Source organism: Lithobates pipiens, unplaced genomic scaffold, assembly GCF_037356315.1.
Source record: "Lithobates pipiens isolate NorthernLeopardFrog02 unplaced genomic scaffold, aLitPip1_a1.2 Scaffold_25, whole genome shotgun sequence".
Taxonomy (NCBI): domain Eukaryota; kingdom Metazoa; phylum Chordata; class Amphibia; order Anura; family Ranidae; genus Lithobates; species Lithobates pipiens.
Genome location: NW_027507787.1, coordinates 88,026,847 through 88,039,233, shown reverse-complemented (window position 1 = coordinate 88,039,233; position 12,387 = coordinate 88,026,847). Strand labels below are relative to the sequence as shown.

Here is a 12,387-nt window from a genome sequence, read left to right as displayed (position 1 = left end):
TAAAATCCTATATCAGGCAAGAATGGGACATCATTCCTCTCCCAAAACTCCACCAACTGGTCTCCTCTGTCCCAAGACGTTTATAGAGTGTTGTTATATTGTAATTGAATGATATTAGAAATTACCTTTCCTTTTCAATCTGCAGCCGCTATAATTTTCTGATTTTGTGATTGCCTCACTGGTTTTCCCAGAAATCTGCCTAAGATACAAGTCAGATTTCAAGCATCCCCTGGAACAAAAATTTCATTTTTGGTGAGATTTTTACAATAGGAACACATTTAAAGGGATACAGGCCCAACAGCTTCCCTCGTTAGTGATCTGCAGCTGCACAGCTGATTGATAATTATGAAACCACTCCCATTAGACCCACAGAGGAACACAAAGTGATTTCTTCAGAATAACAAAAGGTAGGAATCTGCAGCAAAGGTTGTTATAATCCTTGTAATGTACAGAGACCACCCAGAGGGGAATGTTTATTTGTCAACAAAAGTGGAATTACGCTTCAACCACTTTGCGCCAGGATGACGTCCTGGGAGGGCCTCGAATTTCTGGGGTTATATCTGAATGATGCCTGAGGTTACAGACATCATTCAGATATTGGCATTTTCAGCCAGCGATTCCCTGCACCATAAGAATGATCATAGCGGCTGTTCCGTCTCTTGATTGTTATTACGCCCCCCCCTCCCGAAACCCTCCGGTGCTTCTACCAACTCAACACTTCCATCGGTGAGTTGGACACAGGATCCGCCGGCCCCCAGATAATGATCATAGAGATTTCCAGTGGACCAGATGGTCGCCGGAGTCTCTATGATCGTTCGGAGGCCGAGCGCGATGTTATGATGTCACGCTCGGCCTCTGCATTCAAATAACGGCGCCGCCTCGGCTGGGAAGCCGTGATCATTTTTTTTATTTTTTATTTTTTTTTATTTTAGGCTTCCCAGCCTAGAGGTGAGATGTGGGGTCTTAAAGACCCCACATCTCACTGTAAATAGGTCCAATCATGCCATATTCACATTACAAGGGATGTTTACATTCCTTGTAATAGGAATAAAAGTAATCTTTTTTTTTTTAAAGTGTGAAACTAAAAAAATAAAAGTAAAATTAACAATAAAAAAAAAAATTTAAGCGCCCCTGTCCCCGTGAGCCCGTATGCAGAAGCGAAGTCCCGCCCACATATGAAAACTGTGTGCAAACCACACATGTGAGGTATCGCTGCAAACATTAGAGCGAGAGCAATAATTCTAGCCCTAGACCTCCTCTGTAACGCAAAACATTTAACCAGTAAAAAAAATGTAAAACGTTGCCTATGGGGATTTTTAAATACCAAAGTTTGGCGCCATTCCACGAGCGCATGCAATTTTGAAGTGTGACATGTTGGGTATCTATTTACTCGGCGTATATTCATCTTTCACATTATGCAAAACAATTTGGCTACATTTACTGTTTTTTTTTTTAAAGCATTTTCTGAAAAAAACGTGTTCGAAAAATTGCTGCGCAAATACCGTGCGAGATAAAAAGTTGCAATAACCATTGTATTCTCTAGGGTCTTTGCTAAAAAAACATATATAATGTTTGGGGATTCTATGTAATTCTCTATCAAAAAAATTATGAATTTTACCTGTAGGAGAGAAATGTCAGATTTGGGCTGGGCGCGAAGTGGTTAAAAAGAAAAGGGGAAGCTACACCGTGGTAAACATGGCCCTGTTCCAACGTTTTTGACATATTACTGTTACATTTTTATTTAAAAATGACCTTATTTTTCTTAAGTTGGTCCATTTTCTCAGTTTAAACAATTGATATGTGTTCTATTTCTGTTGTGAATAAAATTTGTGTTCATTAGATTTGCAAATCATTGCATTCTGTTATGTAGATTTTATACAGCGTTCCAACGTTTTTTGGAATTGGAATGGTATTATTACAGGTATTAGCCCCATGCAGTTTCTAGACTACAATATGTTTTACTATAGTGATCTTTTAAACTTTTTAAATGGCCCTATAGAAATAAAAGTTAAATAATGACAGAATTTGTGTCATAGGCAAACAAGGAAAGAAATATATTGCTCCAACTAAGTTATGTATTAATGTTATTTATGTGAGACATTTACCTGCCAGTGAAACAAATCTTCATACAAGAACAACTGAACAGTTAACAAAATAAGCATACAAATTATTTTGATTCCGAACTGAGCCTAACACCATTGCTTTCTTGACTGAAAACTGCATGTAGAAAATAAACAGGTGCTTAAAGAGAAGCACTAGTCTTTTATTATATTTCAAATTTGCTTAAGTCCTGTGTATTAAATAATTGCCATTAAAAAACACTGAATGAGCGAGATCGCCGCTCAATCACTTTTACATGCAGTAGAAGGGCCCCCCTGTCACCGTTTCCAGACTCTACCATCCCAGCGGGGAACCCAGGGCTGCTGATTGTGGTTGCACTGGCTAACCATAGAGACGAGGGAGTCACTTCCAGTTTCGACTGTTTGTTTACTAGCCATTACCGGCCAATAAATCAACCCTATCAAACCGAGAGCGGTTTGATGGGCTGCTTTGGGTGGCAGAAGAGAGATCTAGGTTCTAATAGACCCCAGATCTGTACACAAAGAGGACCTTTCACAGCCCATGCTATCACAAGGGATGTTGTTCAAAGTTCCTCCGCCCACCCCCAGTGTGCTCATATGCAAATGAGAATGTGCACATAGGCCCTGTAAAGAATCTGTAAACAATCTGTAAAGGCGTATAAAGCTTTGCCTATAGATAATTTAATATACTGTACAGTAAAATAAATATTGAGCATGTGAGCATTTTTCTAGGTAAATATATTTGTAAAGGTGCTATTGACAAGAAATTTTCACCATGTTGGTAACAACCCATGCAATCCATACATACAAAGAAACCAAAACAAATAAGTTCAGAAATGAAGTTATGTGTAATAAAATGGAATGACAAAGGGAAAAAGTATTGAATACGGAAGTAAAAGCAAAGAGCTCTCTCAAGACCTTTGCAACCTTATTGTTGCAATAAATACTGATAGCATTGGTTAAAAAAAGGATTTCTAAACTTCTGAATTTCCAGTGAGCATTGTTGGGGCCATTATCCTGAAGTGAAAAGAACATAATTTCACCATAACCCGACCTAGACCAGGTGCTCCTCCCAAGATTTTCGACCGAGGAGTGAAAATAATTATCAGAAGAGTTGTCCACTTGTGGAGAGCTTAAAAAAAAACTAGAATTAGCAGGTACAATTGTTTCAAAGAAAGCAATACAGTAAGTAATGCACTCAACCACCATGGCCTGTGTGCATGCACACAAAGCAAGACTCCATTGCCGAAGTAAATGCATGTTGAAGTTCATTTAAAGTTTGCTGCACAACATTTAGACAAGCCTTTGAAATAGTGGGAGAATATAGTCTGGTCAGATGAGATTAAAATTGAACTCTTTGGATGCCATAATACACACCGTGTTTGGAGGTCAAATGGCACTGCACATCACCCTAATAACACCCTTATACCAAAAGTGAAGCTTGGAGGTGGGAACATCATGATGTGGTGCTGTTTTTCAGCATATGGTACTCGCAAACTTCATATCATTGAAGGAAGGATGAATGGAAAAATGTACCAAGACATTCTTGATAAAAATCTGCTTCCATCTACTAGGATGATGTAGATTGAAACAAGGGTGGGCATTTCCCTTGGCTTTGTGTTTGGGATCATGTTCTTGTTGAACTCTCAATTGGTTTCAAAGAAAGAAAATATAGCTGTTAGAATGGCCCAGCCAATCACCTGACTTGAATCCAATAGAGGATAGAAAGGACTAAAGATCAGAGTTTATAGAAGAGGCCCCAAAATCACACCTGAGCAATGCATGCGACTAGTTTCTCCATACAGGAGGCGTCTTGAAGCTGTCATTACTAACAAAGGAATTTGTACGAAGTATTAAATAAATTTCAGTTAGTGTGTTCGATACTTTTTCCCTGTGTCATTCCATTTTATTACACATAACTTTATTTCTGAACTTATTTGCTTTGGTTTCTTTGTATCTATGGATTGCACAGTTTGTTACAGACATGTGGTGACCATTTCATGTCAATAGCACCTTTAGAAATGGGCTTACCTAGAAAAATGGTGACATTCAAAAAACTTATTTTACCTGCTATATCATAGTTTTTTTTCCCCCATTCCACAGGTGCATGCAATTTTAAAGTGTGACATGCTTGATATCTATTTACTCGGCGTAACATCATCTTTTGTATTTTACCAAATAATTGGGCATTATATTGTGTTTGTGTGCACTGAACTTCAGGTGTATTTTTTCAATAAAATGTGTGCATTAAAAGTGGCTGTGCAAATTTTGTGTGATGTAAAAAAATTGTAACAGCCACCATTTAGGCTGCATGTACACTGGAAATTTTTACAACCTCTTCTGAACGATTTAACTTGACAGATAGTAACCCAAGTTTAAAATCTCCATTTTGCCACGTTTACATACTGCATTTTGCCACGTTTGTGTTAGAAGCGTTTCTAAGAAAAAAAAAAATGGGTTACTGTGTTTAGCTGTGTTTAGCCGCATTTAGTCTTGTTTGGCATCTGAAACATAGAAATCTTCAGTGTCTGAAACATAGAAATCTTCGGCGTCTAAACCTATTTTTTGCTTTCAAAGAACTGCTGTTAAACGCAACTGCCTAAAACGGCAATAAACAAGAATGTGTACATGGTCACCTAGGATAACATCAAATGAGTTCAGGGGCAGTTGAAAAAAGCATCGAACTGCCTCTGAATGTCCGTTTAGCAGCGTCCCGGGTACATGGGGCTTTAGTCTTTAGGGCCTCTGCTTAAAAAAATATATAATGCTTGGAGGTTCTAAGTAATTAGCAAAAAAAATAAATTACACATATATGTGAGAAAAGTCAGAATTGGCCCAATTTTGAAGTCACTTGCCCGTCGCTAGACCTCAAGTGCTTATAATAGGATAATGCCTGCACCTGCAGGCATCATCTTGGTATCATTTTTTAGAGCAGACGGTTAACTCTCTTGTAAAATAAATCTTAGCAACAAACTAGCCGCAGGATTGCTTTTACAAGCAGTGGGAGGGGACGTACCCCCCCCCTCTGGCCACCTTCTGCGGGTTTATCAGGCTGTCCCATTGCATCGGGACACCCGATCAACCGGGGCAGCACAGTGGTGTAGTGGTTAGCACTCTCACCTAGCAGCAATAGGGTTGTTGATTCAAAATGCGACCACGACACCATCTGCCTGGAGTTTTCATGTTTTCTTTGTGCCTGCGTGGGTTTCCTCTCACACTCCAAAGACATGCTGGTAGGTTAATCAGATCCTGTCTATAAATTGGCCCTAGTATGTGTATATGTGTATGTGTTTGTAAGTGTGTCGGGACCCTGCTGGCTAAAGGACCGCATTATATCAAAATGCAACTCAACTCAACCAGCCAACACTTCTGTTAGCTGATCATAGAGATGAACAAACACTGGAACTGCTTTGTTCATCTCTATAATATAGGGAACTGGAAACGATGACCTTCCATCAGTTCTGGTTTCCCCGGATGTAAACAGCCCCATTTTTAAAATGAAAAGCTTCTGATCTCACTGATCTTGGTTTGATCAAATGCTTTTAAGTGCAGAGGAGAGATCTCTCTATAAAGAATACCTGTCACATGTTTATTGTTGTCACAAGGATGTTTACATTCTTTGTAACCACAATAAATGTGATAAAAGAAAAAAAGCAACAGTAAGGCCTCATGCACACGGACGTTTTTACAGACGCTTTTTTGAGCTTTTTTTGCAGCTTAAAAACGGCTGTCCATGTTAGTCTATGGCTTCATGCCCACCTAGGCGTTTTTGAGCTGCAAATGGCATAGGCGTTTTTAAGCTGTAAAAAAAACCCAGGACCAGTGCGTTCCGTGGCGTGGAGCTAGAGCTGTAAAAACGTGAATCGCGGGAAAACACGCAAAAACGCCAATGCAAAACGCAGTAAAAATCACGTTTTTAACGACGATTTTTCCAGGCGTCGGAGCTAGCTTTGCAGCCAGTTTTTTAAAACGTCCGTGTGCATGAGCACTAACAGTGTAAAATAGATAATTAAAAAAAAACTGAAATGCCCCCATCACCCCATGCTCATGCGCAAATGCGAACGCATGCGTTTGGTCCCACATGCATGCAAACAGTGGTCGTCTTACAAATGTGAAGATTCACCGCAAACGTCAGCTCATGAGCAGTAAATCTAGCAACAGATCTTCTGTGTAAATCTAAAGTGCTAACCTGTAAAGCATTACCTATGGATAGTAAAATGTACGTCGCTTGTCATCGTTGCACGGGCATGCGCAATTTTAAAGCGTGACATGTTTGGTATTTATTTACTCGGCATAATATCATCTTTTATATTTTACCAAAAATTGGTTTATGTATTGTGTTGTTTTGCATTAAAATTATTTTTTTTCCCCCAAAAACACGCTGTGCAAATACTGTGCAACAGAAAAAACTTGCAACACCCACAAATTTATTCTCTAGGGCCTCTGCTTTAAAAAATATATAATGCTTAAGGGTTCTAAGAAATTTTTTAGCAAAAAATACTGATTGTTACATGAAAACAAAAAGTGCTAGAAAACACTTGAGGGTCAAGTGGTTTCAAGAAAGCTGTACATTTTTTTTTTTTTATTTTGAAATTAAAATAAAATGTTTTACCTTATATGATGTTATATTTATTTATCTTACAAATATTTTAACCTATTTTGGTTGGATCACAGTTCTGTGATAGCTCCATAACTTACTCATCTTACCACCCTGAGGCTTCACTTCTCTTGGGATAATGCCCCCAGGAAGCTGAAAACACACAACCCACCAGTGGCCGCTGTTGCCCAAATTTTTTTGGGGGGCACAAACAAACGGAAAAATTAAACTGTTATGCCGCGTACACACAACCGTTTTTTCCATTCGAATAAACTGAATAAACGGCTTTTTTGACGGAGTTCCACTGAAACGAACTTGCATACACACGATCACACCAAAGTCAGTTTGTTTAGAACGCAATGACGTATGACGGGACTAGAAAAAGAAAGTTCAATAGCCAGTAGCAAGTAGCCAATAGCTGCCCTTGCGTCGTTTTTGGTTCGTCGGAATAGCATACAGACAAATGGTTTTCCCGATAGGAATTGATTCCGTCGGAAAGATTTAAAACATGTTCTATTTCTAGGTCCGTCAGAATAATAAAAAAAAAAAGTCAGATGAAGCCCACACACGATCGGAATATCCGATGAAATGATTCCGTCTGACCTTTTCCTCTGGAAAGTCCGACCGTGTGTACACGGCATTAGTAATGTAGGACTGTCAATAGCCAGTTATCAGGTGATTATGTATCATTACTGCTATATAAAACTGCGCCCATCAATTTCAGCTTCACTGTGCCCATCATATGCAGCCTCACTGTGCCCATCACAGTAGGCCAATCACATCCACGTTTCAAGTAAAATAAAATAAAATCACTTAACATAAGATGTCCTCATGAGAGCCCCCTTTTACATCAGGTGCCCCTATTAGCATTCCCCTATACATTAGGTGTCCCCATCAGAGTTCTCCTTTACATTAGATGTCCCCATCAGAGTTCTCCTTTACATTAGATGTCCCCATCAGAGTCCTTATTTACATTATATGTCAACATCAGAGCCCCCCTTTACATTAGATGTCACCATCAGATCAGAGTCCTCCTTTTACATTAGATGTCCCCATCAGAGTCCTCATTTACATTAGATGTCAGCATCAGAGTCCTCCTTTACATTAGATGTCACCATGAGAGCCCCCCTTTACATCAGATGTCACCATCAGAGTCCTCTTTTACATTAGATGTCACCATCAGAACCCCCTTTACATTAGCTGTCAACATCAGAGCCCCCCTTTACATTAGATGTCACCATCAGATCAGAATCCGCCTTTACATTAGATGTCACCATCAGATCAGAGTCCTCCTTTACATTAGATGTCACCATCAGATCAGAGTCCTCCTTTACATTAGATGTCACCATCAGAGTCCCCCTTTACATTAGATGCCCCCCCCTCGTACTCACAGCTCTCACACAAGTTGCCTTCCATCCACCTTCTGACCAACCGAGATGAGTCTGAGAAACCGGAAGTAACAGCGTGGGACCCGCCAATCACACACCCCAGCGGGGAACAATGCTATAGAGGGAGTGTTCAGGGAGCAGAGCGTCGGAAAGATTTAAAACATGTTCTATTTCTAGGTCCGTCAGAATTTAAAAAAAAAAGTCAGATGAAGCCCACACACGATCGGAATATCCGATGAAATGAATTCCGTCTGACCTTTTCTGCTGGAAAGTCTGACCGTGTGTACACGGCATTAGTAATGTAGGACTGTCAATAGCCAGTTATCAGGTGATTATGTATCATTACTGCTATATAAAACTGCGCCCATCAATTTCAGCCTCACTGTGTCCATCATATGCAGCCTCACTGTGCCCATCACAGTAGGCCAATCACATCCACGTTTCAAGTAAAATAAAATAAAATCATTTAACATAAGATGTCCTCATGAGAGCCCCCTTTTACATCAGGTGCCCCTATTAGCATTCCCCTATACATTAGGTGTCCCCATCAGAGTTCTCCTTTACATTAGATGTCCCCATCAGAGTTCTCCTTTACATTAGATATCCCCATCAGAGTCCTTATTTACATTAGATGTCAACATCAGAGCCCCCCTTTACATTAGATGTCACCATCAGATCAGAGTCCTCCTTTTACATTAGATGTCCTCATCAGAGTCCTCATTTACATTAGATGTCAGCATCAGAGTCCTCCTTTACATTAGATGCCACCATGAGAGCCCCCCTTTACATCAGATGTCACCATCAGAGTCCTCTTTTACATTAGATGTCACCATCAGAACCCCCTTTACATTAGCTGTCAACATCAGAGCCCCCCTTTACATTAGATGTCACCATCAGATCAGAATCCGCCTTTACATTAGATGTCACCATCAGATCAGAGTCCTCCTTTACATTAGATGTCACCATCAGATCAGAGTCCTCCTTTACATTAGATGTCACCATCAGATCAGAGTCCTCCTTTACATTAGATGTCACCATCAGAGTCCCCCTTTACATTAGATGCCCCCCCCCCCTCGTACTCACAGCTCTCACACAAGTTGCCTTCCATCCACCTTCTGACCAACCGAGATGAGTCTGAGAAACCGGAAGTAACAGCGTGGGACCCGCCAATCACACACCCCAGCGGGGAACAATGCTATAGAGGGAGTGTTCAGGGAGCAGAGCTTATAGCCCCAAGGACTTTGCAAACAAGAAGCTCTATTAGCTTCCTTTAGAATCACGTGATGCAAACTCTGTATGTTCAGCACCCTGCACACACTTAAAAGGCCAGTATTTTTTGGTGATTGCAGCATGTCATGCTTCCCAAACACCCATGTCTTTAGCATCCTGCATCTGGCATTCTGCCAGTATTTTTTTTTTGATGAGTAGCTTTGGGGGGGCACCCCTGCGCCCCTGCGCCCCCTATGGGCAGGCCACCACTGCAGCCCACTGGATGTATGGGAACGTTCACTAAACGATTAGTATTCATTTTGATCAGAAAGGTACCAGACTCTCAGACTTGTGGGTTAAAGTCAGCTTTGTCCTTTAGCAGTCACGTATCCAATAGAGGTCCTACTGGGCTCCGGTGGAAGTGTCATCTGGTGTTGGGCACCCCCTGGAATAGGGAATGCTGCCACAAAACTTTTGACTCTCCAACCTACCAAGTGTATTTTTCTCTTTCCATACCATCGCAAAATGCCTCGGGGTTCCCTGGCCACTCTTCCTTCAGGTTGGAGGAACCCACTTACCACCAATCACAAAACAGAATTCTACCCCACACAAATACAGAGAGAATATACAGCCGTGGCCAAAAGTGTTGAGAATGACACAAATAAAAATGTACACAAAGTTTGTTGCCTCAGTTTTTATGATGACAATTTGCAGGTAATTGCAATCTGATCACTCTTCATAACGTTCTGGAGTATATGAAAGTCCCTCTTTGCCATGCAAATTAACTTAATCCCAATCCCATAAAAACATTTCCACCGCATTTGTGAAAAAGGCTTCGGGGCACCCAAGAAAGTCCAGAAAAGCACCAGGACCATCTTCTACAGGTGATTTAGCTGTGGGATTGAGGCACCACCAGTGCAGAGCTTACTCAGGAATGGCAGCAGGCAGGTGCAGGTGCATCTGCATGCACAGTGAGGAGAAGACTTTTAGAGGATGACCTGGTGTCTAAAAGGGCAGAAAAGAAGCTACTTCTCTCCAGGAAAACATCAGGGACAGACTGATATTCTGCAAAAGGTACAGGGATTGGACTGCTGAGGACTAGGGTTTCTCTGGTGAATCCCCTTTCTGATTGTTTGGAGCATCTGGAAAAAACCTTGTCCGGAGAAGTAAAGGTGAGCATTACCATCAGTCTTGTGTCATGCCAACAGTAAATCATTGTGGTGGGTTGCTTCTCAGCCAAGGCAGTGGGATCACTCAGTTTTCCATAATGCCGCGTACACACGACTGGACTTTCTGGCAGAAAAGGTCAGACGGAATCATTTCATTGGATATTCCAATCATGTGTGGGCTTCATCAGACTTTTTTTTTTCAAAAATTCTGACGGACCTAGAAATAGATGTTTTAAATCTTTCTGACGGAATCAATTCCTATCGGGAAAACCATTCTTCTGTATGCTATTCCGATGGACTAAAAATGATGCAAGGGCAGCTATTGGCTACCGGCTATTGAACTTCCTTTTCTAGTCCCATCATACGTCATTGCGTTCTAAACGAATGGACTTTGGTGTGATCGTATGTAGACAAGTCTGTTTCAGTGGAACTCCATAGGAAAGACTGTCAGAGTTTATTCTGACGGAAAGTCTGGTTGTGTGTACACGGCATAAGAACTCAGCCATGAATAAAGAATGGTACAAAAACATCCTCCGGGAGCAACTTCTCTCAACCATCCAAGAACAGTTTGGTGATGAACAATGCCTTTGATGGAGCACCTTGTCATAAGGCAAAAGTGTTGATTAAGTGGCTTGGGGAACAAAACATTGAAATTTTGGGTGCATGGTCAGGAAACACCCCAGACCTTAATACCATTGAGAACTTGTGGTCAATTCTCAAGAGGCGGGTGAACAACAAAAAAAACATACATTTTGACAAACTCCAAGCATTGATTATGCCAGAATGGACTGCCCTTAATCAGGTTATGGCCCAGAAGTTGATTGACCGCTTACCAGAGTGAACTGCAGACTTCTTGGAAAAAGAAGGGTCAAAACTGCAAATATTGACTCCTTGCATAAACTTAATGTAATTGTCAATAAAAGCCTTTGACACTTATGAAATGCTTGTAATTATACTTCAGTATACCATAGTAAAATACCGGAAAAAAAGATCTAAAAACACTGAGACTTTGCACAACTGCCTATATCTACCTATGTGTTTATGTACAAGATCCTTTTTCTATTCCCCCCTCCTGAGCAACCATAATGCTAATAGCCCATGCACAAAAAATCTAATTGTACATTACGTGTTTAATAAGACAGAAGAACGTCATTGTAACAATGCAGGATTAAAAAGGGCACCTATTAAAAAAATAAATAAATAAAAAACACTCATATTTTAGAAATATCAGTAAGAAACTGATCATTTATCATTTTAACAAAAAGAAAATTAGATAGTTCTTAATCACTGTACCTTTAGTGCTTCTGTCAGTGGTTGTTGAGTCTGAACTTCGTTCAGCTTATGAATTTTTATTCTCAGCTATAACTATTTAACCTGCATACTTAACTTTCATTTTCTGCCATTGGAAGAATTATATCAGATCAGTTCCTTTTCAAGTGACGAGCAGGAAATTAGATCCATAATTATGAATAATTGAAGGCTCAAGGTACGGTTATTTCTTCTGATGATCACTACCCCGCCTCTCAATAAATTCCTGTGCTTTCCCAGCCTTCCAGCTTTGTATCCACCAGAGCTTTAGCCTTTAGATCTTCAGGGAACATCAGCAAGGGATGGTTGGAATTGAAGCAAGCCATTACTCCTGCCTTTTGCATTTGTGCTTTGATAAAGCAGCCTTTCCTAACCAGGGTTCTGTGGAGCCCCAAGGTTTCTATGGGTTCCTTGAGCAATTAACAATTTTTGCCTTACCACTGACATTGATGCTCTTTTCAGCTATCTATAGGCACTGCATTCTTCCCACTACCACCAATATAAAGCGCATTCACCACTAGAGCAAGGAGAGTTTTTTTTCATTGACCATCAATGCAAACGTGGACCCTTCTCCCAATGACCAGCAATGTAAGGTGATCCATATCCTACTGGCTATCAAACTACAGGGGACCTCC

At 40.6% G+C, this 12,387-nt stretch overlaps 1 protein-coding gene across 1 annotated transcript in view; it reads right to left on the bottom strand.

Annotated features, from left to right (window-relative positions):
• Positions 1 to 11,869, bottom strand: part of LOC143930366 (membrane-spanning 4-domains subfamily A member 4D-like) — a 125,277-nt gene extending 113,408 nt beyond the window's left edge. The window contains exon 1 of the mRNA XM_077454640.1: positions 11,738 to 11,869. The gene's annotated coding sequence lies outside the window, so the exon portion shown is untranslated. The remainder of the gene's footprint in view (positions 1 to 11,737) is intronic.
• Between the last annotated feature and the right edge of the window lie 518 nt (positions 11,870 to 12,387).